At 49.4% G+C, this 19,602-nt stretch overlaps 1 protein-coding gene and 1 long non-coding RNA gene across 5 annotated transcripts in view; one reads left to right on the top strand and one right to left on the bottom strand.

The window, feature by feature from the left end:
• LOC146812892 (alpha-2-macroglobulin-like protein 1) overlaps window positions 1–19,602 on the top strand; it is a 262,454-nt gene that overhangs the window by 110,057 nt on the left and 132,795 nt on the right. The window lies entirely within an intron of this gene.
• On the bottom strand, window positions 8,426–19,496 carry LOC146812893 (uncharacterized). Its single transcript, XR_014965990.1, has 3 exons — window positions 19,441–19,496; window positions 18,185–18,274; window positions 8,426–9,250 (listed from the first exon to the last, which is right to left on the bottom strand). It is a non-coding gene; the product is annotated as an uncharacterized LOC146812893 (long non-coding RNA).

Here is a 19,602-nt window from a genome sequence, read left to right as displayed (position 1 = left end):
CCATCACCGCCCTCCCAGTTGCTCCGGTCCCTTCTGTCTGTGCAGAGCCCCACCATGTCTCCTTCGTGCCAGGCACTGCACCCCCTGCCCCTGTCACCCCTGCTGTCCTCAGTGAAGAGTCTGTGGACATACTGCGGCAGTTGCAGGTTGGACAGGCATCGGTGCTGAATGTCCTCCATGGCCACACCACACTGCTGACACAGATGGTGTCGTTCATAGAGGGCATGTCAGCAACGATGTCTGACCAACGCAGGATTCTGTGGTCCATGGACTCTTCCCTGATGGCAACAGTGACTCTCCTGCAGCGCTTCGTCCCCCCCTACCTAAGCCCCATCCACACTTCCCTCTCCCATACCTGTCCCATGCACACCCAGACATTCCCAAGCATGCACCCCACCAGACACAGGCAGCACACCACCAAGTAAGGGCAAGCGCACACCTCCTGGCACGCACACTCAGGGGGATGTAGGCACACCCACTGGGTCTGGGGCAAAAAGACATACACCCAGCCACAGTCTGAGTCCGCAGGCCTCACAACCCAGTCCCTCCAAAAGCACTCCCCTTGGCTCCCATGCAAAATGGTCACCCCAGCAGCTGTTTCTTGCTGAGCTGGACCTCGGTCCCGCTGAGCCACCACCCCCCAAGCGGGCGAGGAAGTCCCCAGGCAGGGGAGTTGAGTCCCCCACCACCTCAACCCCCTCCCCCATGAGCGCTGGGCCCCATACCTCGCCCACCACACTCTCCCTTGACCCTGGGCAATCCTCGGGTGCAGGGGTTAGCATGGTCGTCCTTGCTGCGGTGTGCAGCGACGAGCTCACCACCACCTTTGGTGCTGCCCAACCCCCTGTGGTGGAGACGTCCACCCCTGCACCCACCACACCTACCCTTCCCCCTCCTGTCCCTGCGGTGCCTGGTCCTTCCCCACATGATGCCCCCCCCCCCCCGGTCGACGAACCTGAGGGTTCCACTGTGCAGGCAAGCTAGGGGAGACGCGTGCCCATGTGTCCCCCCAAGGACTTTTATTATGGACTGGCCATTGGCCTTTGTATATAGTGTAATTTAATACTTTTTTATGCTGAATAAAGCATTTTATTTTTACTTTGAACACTATTGCATTTCAGGTATTGATGTTGGTGCTGAGGCTTCAGGAGTTGGTGTTGTGGTAATGTGTTATGGTTCTGAGAAATATTCTAGTCTGATGGTCATGAGGTTGACCATGGTATCTGCGTGCCATCACAAGGTCTCTGCAAAGAATCATTGGTAGTGTGTGTTATTTTGGTTTTGAGACATTGTCCCAAGGAGTGTTCCTTCCTCTGTGGCACCTGACATCTTCCCTGCAAAGAGTTGCACAATTGTTGGGCTGACCTGTGTCTACATTTCCTTTGTTGGTGACGGATCCCTTCAACTATGGCCATGCCTGCTCAGCAATGTCTCCGGCTGCATCGTCTGTGCCATCCTTGCTAGTCACTGTACTTGTGTATTGAGTATGTTGAAATGCCTTCATGGAGAAATTCTCCCTTTTCAGCACTATGCATGTGTGTAATCCCGGCCTAGCACACATATGGTACTTGTTCTGCAGGGTATTTGGGCACCTGACAATTGTGGGCATTGTATCTCTGGGAACTCCACCCTATTCCTTCCATCCGCCAGGGGTGGGTATGCATGTGTTATTTGTCCTCACACCCACATGTGGTGTCATGAAGTGGGGGAAAGACATCCATCCTCCTGGGAGTGGGACACTGCTGTCAGTGATGTGTTGCTATGGCACTATCATCATAGTCCAAAGTTAGGGATGCGTACATACACCCATGGAATTGTGGTCATCTGATAATGATGTACACCTCCCCATGTCTCTGTCCACTGCTGGGAGTCCTCTTCAGCCACCCCTCATATCTCTATCCACTGCTGGTATTCCTTTGCACCCACCCCTCACATGTCTGTCCACTGCTGGGAGTCCTCTGCACCCACCCCTCATAATGCAGGCCACTGCTGGGAGTCATATACACCCACCCCTCACATGTCTGTCCACTGCTGGTAGTGATATGCACCCACCCCATGTCTCTGTTCACTGCTGGGAGTCCTCTGCACCCACCCCTCACATGTCTGTCCACTGCTGGGAGTCCTTTGCACCCACCCCTCATATTGCAGGCCACTGCTGGGAGTCATATACACACACCCCTCACATGTCTGTCTACTGCTAGGAGTGATATGTACCCACCACCATGTTTCTGTCCACTGCTGGTATTCCTCTGCACCCACCCCTCACATGTCTGTCCACTGCTGGGAGTGATATGCAACCACCCACATATTTCTGTCCACTGCTGGGAGTGATATGCACCCACCCCCATGTCTCTGTCCACTCCTGGTAGTGATATGCACCCACCCCCATGTCTCTGTCCACTGCTGGGAGTCCTCGCACCCACCCCTCATATTGCAGGCCACTGCTGGTAGTCATTTACACCCACCCCTCACATGTCTGTCCACTGCTGGGAGTAATATGCACCCACCCCCATGTCTCTGTCCACTGCTGGGCGTCCTCTGCACCCACCCCTCATATTGCAGGCCACTGCTGGGAGTCATATACACTCACCCCTCACATGTCTGTCCACTGCTGGTAGTGATATGCACCCAACACCAAGTCTCTGTCCACTGCTGGTATTCCTCTGCACCCACCCCTAACATGTCTGTCCACTGCTGGGAGTGATATGCACCCACCCCCATGTCTCTGTCCACTGCTGGGAGTCCTCTGCACCCACCCACATATGTCTGTCCATTGCTGGGAGTGATATGCACCCACCCCCATGTCTCTGTCCACTGCTGGGAGTGATATGCACCCACTCCCATGTCTCTGTCCACTGCTGGGAGTCCTCTACACCCACCCATCATATTGCAGGCCACAGCTGGGAGTCATATACACCCACCCCTCACATGTCTGTCCACTGCTGGTAGTGATATGCACCCACCCCCATGTCTCTGTCCACAGCTGGGAGTCCTCTGCACCCACCCCTCACATGTCTGTCCACTGCTGGGAGTCCTCTGCACCCACCCCTCATATTGCAGGCCACTGCTGGTAGTCATTTACACCCACCCCTCACATGTCTGTCCACTGCTGGTAGTGATATGCACCCACCACCATGTCTCTGTCCACTGTTAGTATTCCTCTGCACCCACACACATATGTCTGTCCACTGCTGGGAGTCCTCTGCAGCCACCCCTCACATGTCTGTCCACTGCTGGTAGTGATATGCATCCACACCCATGTCTCTAGCCATTGCTGGTAGTCATATGCACCCACCCCTCACATGTCTCTCCACTGCTGGGAGTCCTCTGCACCCACCCTTCATATTGCAGGCCACTGCTGGTAGTCATTTATACCCACCCCTCATATGTCTGTCCACTGCTGGGAGTGATATGCACCCACCCCCATGTCTCTGTCCACTGCTGGGACTCCTCTGCACCCACCCCTCATATTGCAGGCCACTGCTGGGAGTCATATACAACCACCCCTCACATGTCTGTCCACTGCTGGGAGTGATATGCACCCACCCCCATGTCTCTGTCCACTGCTGGGCGTCCTCTGCACCCACCCCTCATATTGCAGGCCACTGCTGGGAGTCATATACGCTCACCCCTCACATGTCTGTCCACTGCTGGTAGTGATATGCACCCACCACCACCATGTCTCTGTCCACTGCTGGTATTCCCCTGCACCTACCCCTCACATGTCTGTCCACTGCTGGGAGTGATATGCACCCACCCCCATGTCTCTGTCCACTGCTGGGCGTCCTCTGCACCCACCCCTCATATTGCAGGCCACTGCTGGGAGTCATATACACTCACCCCTCACATGTCTGTCCACTGCTGGGAGTGATATGCACCCACCCCCATGTCTCTGTCTACTGCTGGTATTCCTCTGCACCCACCCCTCACATGTCTGTCCACTGCTGGGAGTGATATGCACCCACCCCCATGTCTCTGTCCACTGCTGGGCGTCCTCTGCACCCACCCCTCATATTGCAGGCCACTGCTGGGAGTCATATACACTCACCCCTCACATGTCTGTCCACTGCTGGGAGTGATATGCACCCACCCCCATGTCTCTGTCCACTGCTGGTAGTGATATGCACCCACCCCCATGTCTCTGTCCACTGCTGGGAGTCCTCTGCACCCACCCACATATGTCTGTCCACTGCTGGGAGTGATATGCACCCACCCCCATTTCTCTGTCCACTGCTGGGAGTGATATGCACCCACTCCCATGTCTCTGTCCACTGCTGGGAGTCCTCTACACCCACTCCTCATATTGCAGGCCACTGCTGGGAGTCATATACACCCACCCCTCACATGTCTGTCCACTGCTGGTAGTGATATGCACCCACCCCCATGTCTCTGTCCACTGCTGGGAGTCCTCTGCACCCACCCCTCACATGTCTGTCCACTGCTGGGAGTCCTCTGCACCCACCCCTCATATTGCAGGCCACTGCTGGTAGTCATTTACAACCACCCCTCACATGTCTGTCCACTGCTGGTAGTGATATGCACCCACCACCATGTCTCTGTCCACTGTTGGTATTCCTCTGCACCCACCCCTCATATTGCAGTCCACTGCTGGTAGTCATTTTTACCCACCCCTCATATGTCTGTCCACTGCTGGGTGTGATATGCACCCACCACAATGTCTCTGTCCACTGCTGGTATTCCTCTGCACCCACCCCTCATATTGCAGTCCACTGCTGGGAGTCATATACACCCACCCCTCACATGTCTGTCCACTGCTGGGAGTCCTCTGCACCCACCCTTCATATTGCAGGCCACTGCTGGTAGTCATTTTTACCCACCCCTCATATGTCTGTCCACTGCTGGTAGTGATATGCACCCACCACCATGTCTCTGTCCACTGCTGATATTCCTCTGCACCCACCCCTCACATGTCTGTCCACTGCTGGGAGTGATATGCACCCACCCCCATGTCTCTGTCCACTGCTGGGAGTCCTCTGCACCCACCCCTCATATTGCAGGCCACTGCTGTGAGCCATATACACCCACCCCTCACATGTCTGTCCACTGCTGGTAGTGATATGCACCCACCGCCATGTCTCTGTCCACTGCTGGTATTCCTCTGCACCCACCCCTCACATGTTTGTCCACTGCTGGGAGTGATATGCACCCACCCCCATGTCTCTGTCCACTGCTGGGAGTGATATGCACCCACCCCCATGTCTCTGTCCACTGCTGGGAGTCCTCTGCACCCACCCCTCACATGTCTGTCCACTGCTGGGAGTCCTCTGCACCCACCCCTCATATTGCAGGCCACTGCTGGTAGTCATTTACACCCACCCCTCACATGTCTGCCCACTGCTGGTAGTGATATGCACCCACCACCATGTCTCTGTCCACTGCTGGTATTCCTCTGCACCCACACACATATGTCTGTCCACTGCTGGGAGTCCTCTGCAGCCACCCCTCACATGTCTGTCCACTGCTGGTAGTGATATGCACCCACACCCATGTCTCTGGCCACTGCTGGTAGTCATATACACCCACCCCTCACATGTCTGTCAACTGCTGGTATTCCTCTGCACCAACCCCTCACATGTCTGTCCACTGCTGGGAGTGATATGCACCCACCCCCATGTCTCTGTCCACTGCTGGTAGTGATATGCACCCACCCCCATGTCTCTGTCCACTGCTAGGAGTCCTCTGCACCCACCCACATATGTCTGTCCACTGCTGGGAGTCCTCTGCACCCACCCCTCACATGTCTGTCCACTGCTGGGAATCCTATTCAGCCACCCACCCACCCACCCCCTTGGTGCAGTACACTGCTGTCCTGGGCCTACACACACACCAATATAAAGGTAATATGCTGCACCAGGCCGTAAGCCAACATTCGTGGCGTGTGTACACCTTGTATCCCAAATGTACTGGTGCCGTAGGGGTACGTTTGATACGGACCGTACCCCCGCATTCATAGGGTGTGTATGGTCCGTACCACGCGTACCCCTACGGCCCCAATCCAATAGTGATACGGCCTGTACCCACGCTATGAATGTGTGGGTACGGTCCGTATCACTATAGTAGTGGTGCCGTAGGAGTACGCGTGCTACGGCCCGTACACACGCTCTGAGAGCGTGTGTACGGCCCGTATCACTATAGTAGTGGTGCCATAGGAGTGCGCGTGGTACGGGCCGTACACACGCTCTGAATCGTACTTGCTGGATTGTACAGTGGATTTCCCGGGTACGAGTCGTACGGAGAATACGCTCCGTACTACGATTCGTAGCCGGGTTTTACAGGATTGGAATCGGCACCATAATGTACATTACCAACACCCCTAAAACCATGCCCACTCTGGAATTTTCCAGCCTAGGCTTGGGTGAACAAAGGAGGTACAGAGAGATGAGCTACCACCTGCGAAACAGGTACATCTTATCACATTCTCAAGGTTGTCTTGCTCTAGCTCACCGCTCTCCAACGTTGAAGCAGGGATACGAGAGAGGTCAGGCATGCGATGGCGGAATAAACCATTCATTAGTAAATTAGGATTCAACCTTGAATACGATACAGGGAAATAACTCGAAACTGCCTTTTTTTTGCAGATGCAGACAGTTAATGAAGCAGAGTCTTACTGTCGATCACAGTACAAAATGGCGGCTAAAGACAAAATGGTGCCACAAATGCTAACTTAACTTGCACAGTGCTAGAATTAGTCGACTAGACGCATTTGCAGTCCAACAGACCCTCCTTTTAGCATTTGCTAACAATTTTGTATATTCTAGCATAATGAGAAAATCATTAAGGTAAGGCAATACACATACATATTAATATTCGAAAATGCCCTCATCAATGCTCATTAAATCATGGATAGCTTGCATCATCATAGCTGAGGGCTTAGTGTCATGCCCTGGGGCCTTAGGTAGAGGTGTTAACTTGCTAACACAAGATGTACAACAGGCAGGGAGACAATTAATACACAGGCAACAAGTGAAAATGACACCCGCAATGGCCACTAGGAAAAGGAGTATTTTCCAACTGCACGAGGATATCAAACCCCAGAACGTACCAGAAAGGGACCAGGTACCATTCTGTTGGTGAATATCAGACGCAAGTAGGTGTAACTTTTGTATTGCTGCATAGACATTTGGAGCATGGTCCGGTATGTACACGCAGCAGCTACTTCTGATGATGCGACAGGCACCACTCCAATCAGCAAGCATGACGTCTAAAACCATCCAGTTTTGAAGGCAACAAGTCTCGTAGCTTGAAGCTCAGCTGTAATGTTAGTCAGTATTCCAGCTGTGGTGTTGATAACTCCCTCTACAACCTTTGTGAGTCGGCGAATGTTAAGGCTATTGGACATGGGACCCCAGAAAGGCAGAATACCCTTCATAGCATCAGTGAACTGCTGCATGGTAGTGTCTGTCTGATCTATATCTTCTGTGTTGATAACCCGTCTAACTCGGGATAGGCTGACTTCCCTACACTGTAATCGATGATCTCTATGGTAAGTGGATGGGGCTATGTATACCGGGGGTAGGAGGAAAGAGACATAACATACCCCAGACCAGTCGTGTTCAAGTCATTGATATAGTTGCAAATGCTCTCTCCCACTTTAACACTCCCGAAACCTTGGACACAAAAACTCACCATTGTATTGACTATGGGCACTGGCACTGCTCTGTCCTGAGTAATATTATGCTTCTGAAAAGACCTAAAATATTCAGTAACATTGCAATCGAGAAAATCCATTATTTCATTCTGGAGCCGTGTGACATTCTTTTTGGCTTCAAAAACATTCATGCAAGCATCCGGATGCAAAGTATCAGGGGCCCCTTGTTCTCCCGGAGTAAACCCCTGATGTACACTATGTATTTTAGCACCGTCTCATAATCATCATACATTATATTCATTGCATCAGTATGGTAATAGATATACACCATGGTAAATAGCTGAAACCAGGCTTCACAACTTCCTAAATAAGAGATGGGTAGGGACATCAATAAATCATTATTGTGATTCACAGAAGGGAGTAAGCTGCAAACCCAACAATTAGTAATATTGGACGTATGGTGTGCCTGATGGAGCATCTGCAAGAAATCATTATCAACATACGTTTGTCTGTGCCTTTCCTTATGAGGGGCCAAAGCGACAAATACATGTTAAGGGAAACAGGTGTAGTACCAATCAACGAATGCACAGGATATTTCTCTTCCAGGAACCACATAACTCCAAATGCAGTTAGCAAAAATATCAGAACAAGTATGATAAAGACATTCTTGCTTTTAGTAGACCATCTAGACCAGCCAGGACCACAGTGCTCAAAATGTGGGGCTGCTACGGGTTATTCTTCATCCATAATGAGGAGGCCAAATGGGTACATTATTATTTTTTTTATATATATATTTATATATCAGACTACCAAAGAGAAGGTCATACAATGGAGCCAAAAGGTAATAAACAGAGAAAAGAGGCACAATTCCAGCGGCCTTCCGAGCCCCGCTGGTTGGCTCCTATTGTTCATCTGTGGTGGTACTATTGAGTACTTCATGGTGGAGCTGCACAATCACAGCCCTTCCTTGAAGAAAAATCCACTTCGCTCAGGATAGGGCACTCTCCCTCCTGGGAAGGCACCCTCAACTTATCCTGTCCAGTGTCTTGGACAATGCACCAATCTCCTTTTCCCTGATCTATCTGTTGTACCGCAGACAAGGTACATACACACTATTCTTCATCCATGAAGTCCATCCTACTAGTCGGCGGCACAAACTGTACCTAGCCACTCCGGGCACCGTGTCATCATGGAAAAGGATCTTGAACTCAGGGGTAGCGAGGTCCTGAGACTGGAGCTCCTGCGGGCCAAATGGTGGAGGATCATGGGCAGCCCTTACTTCTGGGGGGACTGTCTCATGCAAATCAGTGTCGTTCTCCTCCTCCGTTTGCACCTAATTCAGCCGAGCATCATAAAAAGGAACAAAGCACAGCACCTTCTCTGTCTCGTGGTCCCCTACTCCATCCAGGACCCATGGTCATTGGGGAGTGGTAGTGGGACTCTCTGCCAATGAGATGAGTAGATCCAGTGTTTCTGTACTTCCACCTTCACTGCCGTCCGGGTGGCAAGGAAGACCTGCAAAGGTCCTTTCCAGTGTGGCTCCAAACTCCCTCTCCTCTGGTAGTTTTGGACTAAGATGTAGTCGCCGGACCGAATGCTGTGGCCTGGCCTCTCAGGTATAGGCGGCAGAGCCTCGTGGATCTGTTGATGAATAGAAAGCAAATTGTTTGTCAACTCACACAAATAGTCCACAAGTAAAGGTATTCTATCTCTAAGAAATGGTGAGGCCGAGGGACACCCCAGACATTTGGGAGATGGCCAAAAACAACCTCATATGGTGACAATCCTGTTCTAGAGTGGGCTGTCGCTCTTGTGGACAACAGAGCTAGGGGTAATGCATCTGGCCATTGCATTTCTGTGCTCACTTTGCCACTGGATTCAAGATAGCCTGGTTGAGGAGGGTTATGAACCCGAAACCGGTCCCAGGATGCTTGTTTCCGGTCCAGGGAAGATATGGCTTGGCAGTTCAGGCTGGACTGTTCCCATGAGGCACAGGGTCAGACTGATTTGCATGCGGCCATGTCTGAACTGGGGTGGCGGAGTGAGCTAAAGAATGATGTTGGATTAAACCCAGATCAGTTGACTGGGGGTGAGTGCTTGCATTGTTCAACACTCCGTCCATCATCCCCTTTGGTTTTGCTTTCTTTGATTTTCACCAGCTTCAGTTTGAAAGTACCATTGTACTTCTCAACTAAACCTGCCGACTGGGGGTGGTTTGCTGCGTGAAACTTCTGTCTAATGTGCAAGCTGTCGCACACTAACTGAATAACCTTTGAGTTGAAGTGACTTCCGTTGTCACTCCAAATTTAACGGGGCAAACCGAAGCTCGGGAAGAACTCTTTTAAAAGGGCCTTCGTCCATGCTATGGCTGTGTTCTCTTTAGTGGGGTAAGCCTCAATCCATTTACTGAATGCACAAACAACCACTAACACATACTTTAAAATGTTGACTCCTTCCATTTCGATGAAATTCATCTGGAGAATCTTGAAAGGGAAGGAAGGTGGTGCAAAATTACCAGAAGGTGTAGGGGTACCTTTTCCAGGGTTGTGTATCATACAGACCATGCAATACTTCACCAGGTGAGCAGCTACTTTAGGGATGTTATCGTTCTGCCATACAGGATCTAACAATTTACATATTCCCTTCACACTAATGTGGGCTGGCCCATGCGCCATGGTGACTACAGGGAGTACGTATGCGTCTGGTGGCATCGATCTCTGTTTCTCTGACTTGTCAGTCCAACAACCATCATCATTATCTTAAACATCCTGTTCTCTCCTGCCATATTGCTAACTCCTCAATTGTTGCCTCACTCTGGATTTCTTTAACAATCTCCAATGTATCCTCAAACATCGCATTGTTGGGTACCCATCTAGCAGAACCTGCTACAAATATTCTTTTCATTTTAGATGGGCTGCCTCCTTAGCTGTCTGATCCGCAAATTCATTTTCCCTTCCCACATCATCAGTAACTGCCTTGTGGGCACTGCACTTCACTATTGCTTTATGCGAAGTGTCAAAGCTGACATAAGCCGGTGTATCAGTGAGCTATTCTAGATTTTTAATCCATGCGAGGTCAAGATTTCCCTCTCCGCCCAGAGTCGCCCAAAGTTATGGGCTACCCCGAAGGCATACTGGCTGTCAGTATAAATATTGACAGCCAGTCCCTCACTTAACTTGCATGCTTGTAGGAGAGCAACTAGCTCTGCAGCTTGGGCCTATTGATAAGGATCTCGTGATGTCTCAACTACAGCACGCAGTGTGGTAATAGCGTACACTGCGGTGCTGGTGCCATCTGGTCATTTAAAACAGGAGACATTGACATATAGTTCCCCTTGTGGGTCTGATAAGGTAACATCAGTCAGGTCTACCCGTCTCTTTGTTTCCTTCTTGTTTGAAAAATACAATCATGTATATCGCCATCCTCACTTTCAAAAGGGAGGGGTAGTAACGTGGCTGGGTTCAGAGTGGCACATCGTTTTATAGTGACATATGGCGCAAAGAGGGTCAGTCCATAACCAGTCAGACGCGCACTGGTAAGGTGCTGTGTCTTTGTTTTGTTCAAAAGTGTGTCCACAGCATGATGTACCATAACTGTGAGATCGGTATCAAGGAGGAGTTCTGCCGATTGTTGGATAGAGATGGCCACGGCCGCTACCACTCTTGGACAGCTCGGGAGGGCTCTCGCGACGTTGCCAAGCCGGGCAGAAAAATAAGAACACAGCCTCTGCTTACCTCCAAAGGCCTGTGTTAGGACAGAAAGCGCACAACCAGCCGTCTCGTGTACATACAACACGAACAGCTTGGTATAGTCGGGAGTGCCAAGCACAGGTGCGGAGTAAAGCGCAACTTTCAATTGCTCAAAATCTTGTTGGCATTCAGGCATCCAGGGCAAGGGTTTATGCACATCTTTAGTGGTTAGTTGTAGCAGCGGCTTCATTAGTAGGGACTAGTTAGGGATCAAGTGGCGACAACACGAGGTTATGCCTATGAAAGCACGCACATCCCTCTGAGTCTTAGGGATGGGCATTCTTACAATGGCACCAATGAGCACAGATGTTAGTCTCCTTCCCTCCTTCGACAGTAGGTGACCTAAGTAGGTGACCTCTTGTCGACAATATTGGAATTTTTAAAGGGACACTTTATGTGCGTGATGTGCCAGATGTAGAAATAGTTTAACCGTTGTGTCTTTGCAACCTTCTTCTGTGTCAGAAGCTATCAGTAGGTCATCGATGAACTGGAGCAATACTTTACCTGAGGGAAGTGTGAGGAAATCCAATTGGCTTTTTAGAGCTTGACTATATATACTAGGACTTTCAGTATACCCCTGAGGAGCGCAACAGAATCAGAAGCTTCTACCGGCCAGAGTGAACCCAAAAAGATGCCGGCTGTCTGGGTGAATAGGGATGCTAAAGAAAGCGTTTTTCAAATCAATCAAAGAAAATAATTTTGCAGTGTAGGGAATCATTGTCAGAAGGGCGGTGAGGTCAGGGTCGGCGGGGAGAGGTGCCTCTTTGGAAAAAAACTGTTTGATACTAGTCACATTTGGTCCTTTTGTCATATAGACATCATCTGGGGAGCAAAAAATCGTAGTGTGCAACTTCTTCAACAGATCTAGTCCCATTAAATTCTCTCCACAATTGTTGTCAGTAAAAAGGACGAATCTATGGTAAAAGGGCCAATAGTCAATGCAAGGGGTTTGAAAATGGGTCTCACAACCGTTATGCATGAAAAACCTACCAAAACATTAGTTTGGCCAGACAGAGCTGCCCCAGGGTCCAGTTAATGACTCATTGTACCTGTATCCACCAAAATATTTCTCTCCAAGCCATACAAATCCACTATGACATCAGGACCACACTGATCTACAGGTATCTCAACTGGTCCCTCACCCTGTCCCAGGCTGTCCTAACTGTAAGACATCCCTGTCACCTCATCCATGTCATAATCATCGTGATAGTACTACCTTGCTCGAAGGTCATCAAAATAGTTCTGATCAGAATGACCCTGCAGAGACTCATCTGCCTGGACCCCATCACGACTACTTCCACTATGACCCCATCCTCTGGGACCCCGACCCCTGGGGGCCACAACTTTCTGCAACAATTCTGGGCACTCACTTAGCCAATGCCGCTCCTTTTTACAATACGCACATTGACTCGGCCCCACAGGTGCACTATTCCTGCTAGTGTGGGGCAACTGTTGAGCCAAACCGAAACCACGTCCTCTGCCGTTCCCCCTAGCTGCCTGCTGCATCAACACTTTCTTCTTCAACTCCTTATTTTTCTTCTCCATCTTCTCCTTCTCTTCATTTTCCCCATGCTCATAATATTGTGCCATACTTAATATAATTGAAGGGGAGGAGGTAGTCCATGTGCTCTCCGAAGCCTGTAATCGAGTCGTGATCTCGAGAAGCAAGTTCGTGACAAACCTGTTGACAAACAGTTTGACACCTCCCTCCATTGACAAATCCTGCCTGCTGAAATCCAAAAACACACCTTCAAACCTAGTAAAGAAATCAGACACACTTTCATCTTTCTTCTGGCAACACACTGCTAGTTTGTCCCAATCTATCCGTCTAGGTGGGATGAGGGAGTGCATATAGGTAATAATGCGACTTGGCAAAGCTAGTATCTCAGCCCTAGGCTTCTCACCAGGCTTCCTCTCTTTATCCCATGCCCTGACCTCGTCCCAAGTGCCAACCAATTCCACCACATGGTCCTGTGTATACACCTGCCTCCAAATATCCACTGGTAGCAACAAGCCAAAAAACATCTCAACATCTGCAAACGTCATCGCTGTCGACGAGGCAGCCTCTGTCAATTCTTTGTAATATGCAGTCAGATTTTTTCTAGGAACCGGCAACTGACTCTTAAAAGATAAAACCTCACTCCTTTTCCATGGAGTGTAAACCCATTGTTCTTGAACGTGGGCATCTACTCTCTACCTGACACCAGCATTCTGCTGATTGAGTAGCTCCGGTATCTCAGGGTGAAAAATAGGATGTACTTCCCTCATCGGAAACTGGGACCCAGTTGGTAGTGTTTTCTGTTGTAACCTACATCCATAACCAATCAGTGTGGCAACATTACTAGAAACGTCACTAGGAGCCATGTCAGCAGCATACACATGGTCCCGGATGTTATAAATTATCTGAGGTGTAACACCATTAAAACACTGTTCCCACAACCCTATTAATGTGGCTGACATATGCTTGAGGGCATGCTGCTGTACAAACGGCTCATAATCTTTCACCATACTCCACGCATCCTCCACGCTGTAAATCGTACTCCGTGCCCACAGTGCAGCCTGATCAGCCACCATCTTTTTCTCCTCATTCCCCACATCAGATCGAATCAACACCAACCCCAACCCCATTTGTTCTCGAGCTGCTGCCCTATTACCCTCATATGGCCCATGCACCGGAGTCCCAATATTCAGCACTGTCGGGTAAGAGACATTTGAGGAAGACACAATAGATGAAGGGGCAGGCATGAGCATTAACAGAGCATAAGTGGAAGCAATAGGCGTAGCAGGGAGAATTGCAGTTATGGCATCTGTAGCATGTGAAGCTACAGAAAAGGCAGGAGGCGCCATAGCAAAGCAGCCGGGTCAGGGGCAGAAGAACCTGTGGTGGAAACAGGAGGGGCAAAAGACGGAGGCGTTGAGACAACAGGGTATATTCTTTGAGGGGCATAGGGAGACAGAGGTCGAGAGTCTAATTGCTCCTCCACAAATGTATCGCCCTCTTCTCGGGTGACATACGATTTGTCACATTGCAATCAAAACTTCCTATCAGCACATTCAATGCTTTTGTCTATTTTCACTTTGTCGTACACTACTGCTCGCTGTATCACTGTCTGCATCTTCCCTTTCCGGGCCTCTTTTTCCACTCGCATGTGCCTTCGCTTAGCTTCATTTTGCCATACCCGAAGAGAATCAAACATCGACTGTCTACTTTGTTTTGCAAATGATTTATCTTGCGGGAGATTCCGTTTTTCTTCTCATCTCCTGCAAAACCAATTAGCGCACTGAATGAGGGAAATCGCTAGTTGCATGATCAATAACTGTCTTTAGTGGTTAGTTGTAGCAGCGGCTTCATTAGTAGGGACTAGTTAGGGATCAAGTGGCGACAACACGAGGGTATGCCTATGAAAGCACGCACATCCCTCTGAGTCTTAGGGATGGGCATTCTTACAATGGCACCAATGAGCACAGATGTTAGTCTCCTTCCCTCCTTCGACAGTAGGTGACCTAAGTAGGTGACCTCTTGTCGACAATATTGGAATTTTGAAAGGGACACTTTATGTGCGTGATGTGCCAGATGTAGAAATAATGCCGCTCCTTTTTACAATACGCACATTGACTCGGCCCCACAGGTGCACTATTCCTGCTAGTGTGGGGCAACTGTTGAGCCAAACCGAAACCACGTCCTCTGCCGTTCCCCCTAGCTGCCTGCTGCATCAACACTTTCTTCTTCAACTCCTTATTTTTCTTCTCCATCTTCTCCTTCTCTTCATTTTCCCTATACTCATAATATTGTGCCATACTTAATATAATTGAAGGGGAGGAGGTAGTCCATGTGCTCTCCGAAGCCTGTAATCGAGTCGTGATCTTGAGAAGCAAGTTCGTGACAAACCTGTTGACAAACAGTTTGACACCTCCCTCCATTGACAAATCCTGCCTGCTGGAATCCAAAAACACACCTTCAAACCTAGTGAAGAAATCAGACACACTTTCATCTTTCTTCTGGCAACACACTGCTAGTTTGTCCCAATCTATCCGTCTAGGTGGGATGAGGGAGTGCATATAGGTAATAATGCGACTTGGCAAAGCTAGTATCTCAGCCCTAGGCTTCTCACCAGGCTTCCTCTCTTTATCCCATGCCCTGACCTCGTCCCAAGTGCCAACCAATTCCACCACATGGTCCTGTGTATACACCTGCCTCCAAATATCCACTGGTAGCAACAAGCCAAAAAACATCTCAACATCTGCAAACGTCATCACTGTCGACGAGGCAGCCTCTGTCAATTCTTTGTAATATGCAGTCGGATTTTTTCTAGGAACCGGCAACTGACTCTTAAAAGATAAAACCTCATTCCTTTTCCATGGAGTGTAAACCCATTGTTCTTGAACGTGGGCATCTACTCTCTACCTGACACCAGCATTCTGCTGATTGCGTAGCTCCGGTATCTCAGGGTGAAAAATAGGATGTACTTCCCTCATCGGAAACTGGGACCCAGTTGGTAGTGTTTTCTGTTGTAACCTACATCCATAACCAATCAGTGTGGCAACATTACTAGAAACGTCACTAGGAGCCATGTCAGCAGCATACACATGGTCCCGGATGTTATAAATTATCTGAGGTGTAACACCATTAAAACACTGTTCCCACAACCCTATTAATGTGGCTGACATATGCTTGAGGGCATGCTGCTGTACAAACGGCTCATAATCTTTCACCATACTCCACGCATCCTCCACGCTGTAAATCGTACTCCGTGCCCACAGTGCAGCCTGATCAGCCACCATCTTTTTCTCCTCATTCCCCACATCAGATCGAATCAACACCAACCCCAACCCCATTTGTTCTCGAGCTGCTGCCCTATTACCCTCATATGGCCCATGCACCGGAGTCCCAATATTCAGCACTGTCGGGTAAGAGACATTTGAGGAAGACAATATAGAGGAAGGGGCAGGCATGAGCATTAACAGAGCATAAGTGGAAGCAATAGGCGTAGCAGGGAGAATTGCAGTTATGGCATCTGTAGCATGTGAAGCTACAGAAAAGGCAGGAGGCGCCATAGCAAAGCAGCCGGGTCAGGGGCAGAAGAACCTGTGGTGGAAACAGGAGGGGCAAAAGACGGAGGCGTTGAGACAACAGGGTATATTCTTTGAGGGGCATAGGGAGACAGAGGTCGAGAGTCTAATTGCTCCTCCACAAATGTATCGCCCTCTTCTCGGGTGACATACGATTTGTCACATTGCAATCAAAACTTCCTATCAGCGCATTCAATGCTTTTGTGTATTTTCACTTTGTCGTACACTACTGCTCGCTGTATCACTGTCTGCATCTTCCCTTTCCGGGCCTCTTTTTCCACTCGCATGTGCCTTCGCTTAGCTTCATTTTGCCATACCCGAAGAGAATCAAACATCGACTGTCTACTTTGTTTTGCAAATGATTTATCTTGCAGGAGATTCAGTTTTTCTTCTCATCTCCTTCAAAACCAATTAGCGCACTGAATGAGGGAAATCGCTAGTTGCATGATCAATAACTGTCTCCAACTAAATAGCGAGAAATCAAACATTGTGCTGTTTGGTAAAGCACATGAGCTTTGGCCAGCTGATTGGTGGCCCTATGACCTTAGACAGCCCCCCCCAAGGTAATGGTGAGCAGTGGCGGCTGGTGACATTTGAAAGTGGTAGGGCGCAAATATTTGGGACCCGGTGGCGAGCAAGCCTGATTGTCTCTCTCTGTCACTCACACACACATACACACACACAATTTGCAAGTGAATGCAGGGAGAGGGTACAGAGGGGAGGGCACTGCTAGGGGGTTCTCTGAAATTGAGTGAAGCTGGGCATTTAAAGTATTAGATGATCAGAAAATTCAACTCACTTTCAGTGACCAGGGCTAAAACTAAAACTGCACACTGGAGCGGTAGACAACTTGCATTTCATCACATCAGGAGGGGGCTCTAACGTGTTTTACTACTGAGTGAGCTGCAATTCCAGTGGCAGGTCACTCCCATTTCATTTTTATTAGCTTGGGGCATTTCAATCATGGGAACTGTAGTGAATCGGTAGAATGATTTCCTGCTTAGAGTCTTCTTTTCAGATAATACCTTTTTTTTTATACGAACAGGCTTTGTAGCTTTTAAAAACCAGAAGACATCTGTTCACTGACGATTTTCCTGAAACACACAAATGTTCCCATGCACGTAGTAGTGTAGCAAGGATGCTATGGGTACATGGGGGCAGCAAGGAGATGGTCCCCTTGACTGTTGTGGGGTGGTAAAAACAGCATTGTATGGGTTCAGCGGACCCTTCAGCACCAACAGTAGCTAAGCACACACCTATACACCACACAACTGCGAGCGCACACAGTTAACACATTGTTTATTTTTAATCTTTTCTGGATCAAGGTGCAAGAAAGCAAGCTTTGAGAAAAGCAGATCTGTAGCCATTACACACGTGAGTTTTCCTAACCATGCCCCAGTACTTTAGACAGTGATTTCTTTTTTTACCTTTTCCGATGTGAAGACAATACTAAATGCAGAACATAACTGCTTTACAGAAAACTGTCTACGGTGCTTTTACCACTTTTCCTCTCTTCAACACTCGCTGTGCGGTATAGATTGCTTCCAATTAAATAGAGGACATTGTGAGGCTGACCTACACCTGTCTGTAGTTTTTGCACATCACCTTAAGGCATATTGAATCCTCTGACAGAAAACCAGAGCGCTTTCAAATGAACAAAATATTGAATGCAGTACGCAGGGGTCAGCTGCTCTCAGGAGGTGGTAGTGGGACGGGGAGGGAGGAAAGAGGCAGTTAAAAAAAAAAGTTCACTTACCCGTCCTCTCCCTGGTTCTCGGCCATCATTCATTCCCTATGAGGGCTCCTTAAACACACTCCGCTTATCACTGCAATCAATGGCGCAGTACTGCAAGAATAAAAATGCACCATGTATTCCAATCAGCCGTAAAAACTAACTATACTTTCAGGCCCTTGTCACTGTAGTAAGGATTTCCAACAATTTTTATGGGATGTTTCGAAGTTTTCCTTCCTTACTTTTAAAAAGGCTTTTTAATATATCTTACTAATGTTGGGCTCCTTTAATCACCTCTATTTACCAAGTAACAACGTTATTTGGCAGCAAAAATGAATACCTGCATCTCGTACAACTTTCAAATGCATGTTCCTTCCAGGGAAGGAGGGGTAGGCAGGAGGTGAGATGAGACATGCTCGGCCCAGAATCAGCCTGCAGCAGATTCAGGTTTGTTAGAATAAAACACAGATCCTTGGTTTCAGAGAGAGCAAAGGCTAGCTTTCGCCCCCCAGGCAGGAACAAATACAAATAAAACATGCTTGTGCGCATCCCGGGCAAGAGCGGAGCACTCACTGCAAGGGCCCCGTAGCCCAAACATAGACAAAGGCACTTGCGGAGCTGATTATGCAGCTACCGAGGGGGGTCCGAATTTGCCGTGACCGGACCCGGCAGAGGATGAGAGACCAGCGATGCTGGGCATGCTGCTGCTTTTTTGCCGCGAGGGTGGCGATCGGCTGCAGGGCTGCAGCACCGCCTGCAGTGTGACATGCGAGGCCGGGGATCTGCCTTCCAGGCCCAGACGGACATTTAAGCGCCGATCGGAATCACCACTCTCCGCAAAGACACGGGATCCGGAGTGGAGTTCTGACCTGGTGCTGCATGCTACAAGTGCAGTGTGCGAGGTGAGGCACCCAATACTTGTGCCAACTGGACGGCGTGAGGCATGCAAGCCCAAGCTGCATCTTCCTGTCAAGACTGCACTGCCCAGGCGATTTGAGAGACACTGGAGTGGGTATATGTGACCCCTGTGCTGCGATACGTGAGGCCTGTGTTTCTGACTTTTATGCTCTCTGAGTCCGGCTGCACAGTAATGACCAAACCTTCTGGAGGATCTCACAGTACTACCCTCTTGCCGCCAGGCACGAGGCCGAAACCCTAGCGCTGCCGTCAGAGGACGCTGTCGGCAGAGCGCCACAATAACGTCAAAAGCAAACAATAAGTGCACAGAAGACCCGGGTAACTTAGATAAATACAATACAAAAGTGCCCCAGCGCGCTTACCTAACATTTGTCACCTTCGCTGGACGCTGAACGATCATCTCGAGCTGGGCTCCTCGTGACTGCAGGACTGGAAAATTCTGGATTTAGACTCCTCCCACAGACCCCAGCACACCAATCACTTTATATTAAGCAACTGTTGCTCGGTCTCGTCGTGGAAGAGGC

This window comes from Triturus cristatus, chromosome 7 (assembly GCF_964204655.1).
Source record: "Triturus cristatus chromosome 7, aTriCri1.1, whole genome shotgun sequence".
In the NCBI taxonomy this organism is placed as follows: Eukaryota; Metazoa; Chordata; class Amphibia; order Caudata; family Salamandridae; genus Triturus; species Triturus cristatus.
The sequence above is the reverse complement of the archived record's forward strand: the minus strand, read 5'-3'. Positions and strand labels throughout refer to the sequence as shown.